Raw genomic sequence first — 6000 nt, forward strand, 5'->3', positions numbered from 1 at the left:
AGAGTTAGAAAGAAAATATTAATTCATTCCATTCATCTCAATCATCCATGAAACCCTAATACATCCTATATATATATATACACATAGCCAATAGGCCTAATCAAAAAACTTCCTTGGTTGAACCCAATAAATGAAAGCACTCATTAAGCCCATGTGCACCCATGTCTCACATGTTCTCATCCCTTGAACTTAATCTCAATCCAATTCCTGAGTTAGCCCCCTTAAGACTTATCAAACCAGGCCTTAAGATCCTAGGATCAAAATTCAATCCTAGATTCAAATAGAAAATCCGCTATGCTCTGCTCGTACAACTGAGTCGACTCAGTCTCAGACTGAGTCAACTAACATGAAACTTAGTCAACTAAGACTAGACTAAGTCGACTAATCTGCGTACCATGTCATAGATTTTTGAAATCTTATCTTCTATTTTCTTAAGACTTAGTCGATCTAGACTGAGACTGAGTTGACCCACTTGCAACTTAGTCAATCTAGTCTTAATCTGAGTCAACTAACCTACTGAAACTATTTTTTCTCTCACAGTTTCATCCCTGACTTTGATTTCTTACTCCACCTTATATCTTTAGATATCCAGAGCTCCAACCATGCCCCTCGAAGTCTTCATCACCTGAAACTCGAGTCCATAGAGAACTACGCATCATCTCTATCCTAGAACCACTCCTATCCTAGTCCTAGGATCCAAATCGGTCCTAAACTTTTGGAGCCAACCTCTGGCTTCTCTTACGGTCTCCCAAGGCTTGGAAGCACCATACGTGCATGAACAATCTCCACCTTAGTGCTCCCAAGCCTTGACAAATCTCTGCACGATCCATTTGTACGATCCTGCTGTCGCTGTGCACTCTGACAACTCCTCGTGCAAATGTCAATGCTAATGCCATCCTCTTCAACTCTGGAGTCCTCGGAGATGACCACCTCCACATGGGTTGAAAAATCTTGCTTGTCTCTTGGCACCCTCCTATGTCCTGTTGACTCCACAGACTCTTTTTCAACCATGGGACTTCCTTGGAATCGATGCCCATGCTGAAAAGTTTTGATGATGCCCTTTAGTACTCCATGCTCATGCATCAGATGCATCAACATCCATTGGATACCATCTACTACCATAATGGACCTCCTGCGCACCACACCCTGTACATCGACCCTGCACCTACGTACCTCCACCACCAAAAAATTTGAAGCCTATGTCCATCAAGGTATCCTCAGTTCTAATACTACACAGCCTCCATCTGGATCTAAGGCTCTCTTGATGCCATCTGCACCAGTGGAGATATCTCTGGACAATACTTGATCTGAATCTTCAATCCTCCATGAGCTCCTACAAAGGACTGAACCTTCTCCGAAGCTGATTGTAGCCTTCCCCTTCAAGGAATCATGTAGCTGCCTGTAGTCCAGCTGTGCATATATCCCATAGTCACTTGTATCTGATTATGCCCATGCCGCAACTCCACAACTGCTTATCTCCAGCTACGCTTGTGCCACGGACCACAGCCGCCTATCTCTTCGGCTATATCTGTGTTGTAGTTCCACAGCCACCTATCTCTGGCCATGCTTGTGTTGCAGTCCATAACCGTCTATGTCCCAATTATGCCCATCCTGCAGTTCATAGCTGTTTGTGTCCCAGCTGTATCTACTCTGCTTCATGCAGCCGCCTATATCTCGATTGGATCTTGTCGTGACTCTACAGCCGTTTGTATCCGGTCATGTTTGTGTCGCATCCTCCAGCTATCTGTATCCCAACTACATCTCGAACTCCATCACTGTCTCTTCAGATCCTCTGCACTTTGTAGGCCCCTCTGAAGCCATCTCGGATATATCGCATACTACGGGCTCCTCCAAAACCATCAAGAGCTCATCTGACTTTTTACCTTCAGCGACTATACCAATGGAATCCCTCTCTTCTCCTCCCTTGCCCTTCTTCCGAAGCAGACAATCCTTCTTGAAGTGTCCAATCTTATGGCATCTGTAATACTTCAAGACTTTCTCCAATCTGCCTATAGATTTACCTCTTTTTTCTGATCTTTTTTGCCTCTTATGAACAGCAAATGCCTCCACAGTAGAGCCACCCTTGCAGATCTTCTCCTGCTGCTTATTCGACCTCAGGGCACCCATAATCTCCTCATACTTTGAGGACTCCTTGCCGTATACCAAGTTTGTGATCAGACCATCATATGCCAATGGGAGTGAGCATAACAGCAACAAATTTCAATCTTCCTCCTCGATCTTCACATCCATATTCATCAAATTAGAATACACCTGATTGAACCTCTAAATGTGACTAACTAGATCGCCTCCATTGGACATCCACAAGCTATACAACTACTTCTTCAGTTAGAGGTTGTTCATCATATTTTTGCCCATATACATCTTCTCTAGCTTCTCCCAAAGATCTTTCATCGTGGTCTCTATGCTGACCTTCGGTAGAACCTGATCCACCAAACATATCCAGATCATGTTGAAGGCAATCTCCTCCTGATCCACCAAATATATCCAGATCATGTTGAAGGCAATCTCCTCCAGTTTCTCCCAATCCTCAGTGGTGATCTTTTTCGATCTCTCTTTTACCAAGACCTTATAGACCCTTTACTGCACCAACAAGTCCTTCATCCACTGCTGCCACAAGATGAAGTTTTTTTTACCATCAAACTTCTCAAAATCCATCTTAAATCCACTTGAGGCCATTCCATCCTTCAAGCAAACAACTAGCCCAAGACAACCTTCTGCAATACCATGCCTCACAACCCCAAAAATTAGATCAGATCTGAAATAGATCTCCTTCTACATTTCTTGGATCAAAAACCCTCCACCTAACTTGGGAGATTAGCACAACCAAAGAAGTAACAAGAAGAAAATAGGGCAAACCTAGATGCTATATAAAATAGGACTGAACCTTGATCTTTAGCATCTTCCTTCTTTCCTTCATGCAATCGGGCTCTGATACCACTTGTTGACAAACCTCCGATGCAACTTTCATATCAGATGAGAATCACCTCGCATGAAACTTGGATGTTAATCTAGCAGACAAAGAAGAGCAGAGAAGATGGCTAGGGTTTAGCGTTGGAACCAGAGAGAGAGTTAGAGAGAAAAGATCAATTCATTCCATTCATCTCAATCATCCATAAAATCCTAAAATATTCTACGTATATATATACACAGCCAATAGGCCTGAACAAAAAATTCCTCTAGCTAAATTCAATACATGAAAGCACTCACTAAGCCCATGTACACCCATCTCTCATATGGTCTCATCCCTTGGACTTAATCCTAGTCCAATCCCTGAATTAGCCTCTTAAGACCTATCAAATCAGACCTTAAGATCCTAGGATCAAAATTTAATCCTAGATCCAAATAGAAAATCTGCTGTACTCTGCTCAAACAACTAAGTTGAGTCAGTCTAAGACTAAGTCGACTAACCTGAAACTTAGTCAACTAAGACTGGATTGAGTCAACTAACTTATGTACTATACCATAGATTTTTAAAATTCTATCTTCTATTTTTCTGAGACTTAGTCAACCCAGACTGAGACTGAGTTGACCCACCTATAACTTAGTCAATCCAATCTTAGTCTGAGTCAACTAACATGCTGAAACTATTTCTTTTCCTACAGCTTTATCTTTGGCTCTGGTTTCTTGCTCTACCTTGTATCTCTAGGTGTCCATAGCTCCAACCATACCCCTCGAAGTCCTCGTCATCTGAACCTCAAGCTTATGGAGAGCTATGCACCGCCTCTACCCTAGGACTCCTGTCCTAGTCCTAGGATCCAAATCGGTCCTAGCCTTCCAGAGTCAATCCCTGGCTCCTCTCATAATCTTCCGAGGCTTGGGAGTACCACACATGCACCAACAGGCTCACATCAGTGGGACATCCACAATCAAATGGAAAAGTCGAGATCGCCAATTGAACTATTCTTCAAGGTTTAAAAATAAGGCTCACTGAAGCAAAGAAACTTTGGATAGATGAACTTTATAGTGTTCTCTGGGCCTACTGAACTACACCACAGAGACTAACTAGAGAAATGCCTTTTAAACTTACTTTCAGGATAGAAATAGTAATACCTATGGAGATCGATCTTCTGACAATCAAAATAAAAAAAATTTTATGAGGAAAGTAATTCAGATCGAATGAGAATCGATCTGGACCTGCTTGATTAAACTAGAGAAAGAGCACAAATTCACATGAAAACTTATAAGCAGAAAGTGATCAGATATTATAATGCTCGAGTGAAGCTAAAACTTTTTTATAAAGAAGATCTTAATCTTCATTGATCTGAAATCTCGAAACCATCAGAACAAAAAAGCTCACCCCTAATTGGGAAGGATCCTATCAAATTATCGAAGTAATTCATCTAGGAGGATATAGAATTGAAAATCTAGATGGCTCAATTATTCCACGAACTTGGAATGCTGAAAATTTTAAGATGTATTATCAATGAAGCCTTTAATAAAATCTTTGATTTTGTCCCAATAGAGATGGATTTTCTATCTAAGTATTATGAAGACTTTTCTCATCCAAACCAGATCAATAATAAACCAATCAAACAAGGATGATAATGAATGAAGATTATGTCCAAACTAGATTAGTAATAGGCCAAGCAAATGAGGACAATCTATCCAAACAAGACCATGATGTTTGGCCAAATGAGGATAGAATCAAAGATTTTATCCAAACAAGGCCAAGAAGTAAGGCCAAATGAGGATAAAAAAAAAATTTAGGTCTATCCAAATGAGGTTAGGAGAAGCCAAACTTCAGCTATAAGAATCTCCACCAAAACAGAATGACTCAAGTAAGACACCCGATCTCCAGATTGGATCTCATAAATGACTTGAATGAGACATCCGATCTCCAAATTGGATCTCATAAATGACTCAAGTGAGATACTCGATTTCCAAATTAAACCTCACAAATGACTCAAATGAGATATCCGATCTTCAGATTGGACCTCATAGATGATTTGATATGGGACACCTGATCTCTAGATCGGACTCCATGAATATTTGCTGAAAAATATATATACTTGACTTTCAGGTTCAATTATATAAAAATTCAATGTAGAATATTTGGGTCTACTCGTTAGACTTTTTGATATTGGATCAAAGAAATTTATGACTGAGTACATATCCTAAAATGACATGCCCTTAAAAAGGTGTCATGAGTTAAGGAGGCCTGACCTATCATTCCAAATTCAAGAGATAATTCTTAAACCTCTATTATGGATGTTTCAATTATTAGAATTAGATTTCTTCCAATTAACGATTTGATTATTAAAGATCGAGTTATATCAATGACATAAGTTTATGATACATTAGCTTTATGATTGACTTAACCAAGGTTGGATAATTTTTCTTGATGGTTCATTTGACCGAAGTTGAGTGATTACCTATTATGGATACTTAAAAATTTCTTAAGATTCTAAGTTGCTAATACCCAGATCGGGTTAAATAGAGTTAGAAACATGTGGTGTGAAAAAGAAGTAAACACTTGAGAAAAAAGTTTTTTTTTATTAATGTGAAGAATCTTTACAAAAGCACACATCGAGCTGGAACAAGAAATCAAAAAAGAAAAGAAAATTACAAAGATAGTGTCAGGCTTTAGCCTGAGGACCACCAGACTTGAGAGTGAATGCTGAAGCTGGCCCCTTGTCAGTCGCTGGAGATTCTACTGGGATAACTTCAATGGCTAGGATCTCAACAGGAGTCGATGCATGGAATATCTATGGAAGGAGCTTGGACCTTGGCAGGAAGGACTTCAATGTGAGATTAAGGAGTCACTTTTACAACTGATTGGGGCACCTCAACAGCAACCAAAGTGACATCTGACGTCGATTGGTGGACGACCTCGCTCACCTCTCAGAGGTGATTTCAATTGCTACTGTGATGGCTACTTCAGCGGTAACTTGCTCAAATCTAGGTTGGGAAAAAGCTTCATGATTAGATTTCTGTAGCTCAGAAATCCAAAGTCAAAGGCCCCCTCAGAAATTTCTATGA

The sequence above is a fragment of the Elaeis guineensis genome, chromosome 5 (genome assembly GCF_000442705.2).
Source record: "Elaeis guineensis isolate ETL-2024a chromosome 5, EG11, whole genome shotgun sequence".
NCBI classification, from domain to species: Eukaryota; Viridiplantae; Streptophyta; class Magnoliopsida; order Arecales; family Arecaceae; genus Elaeis; species Elaeis guineensis.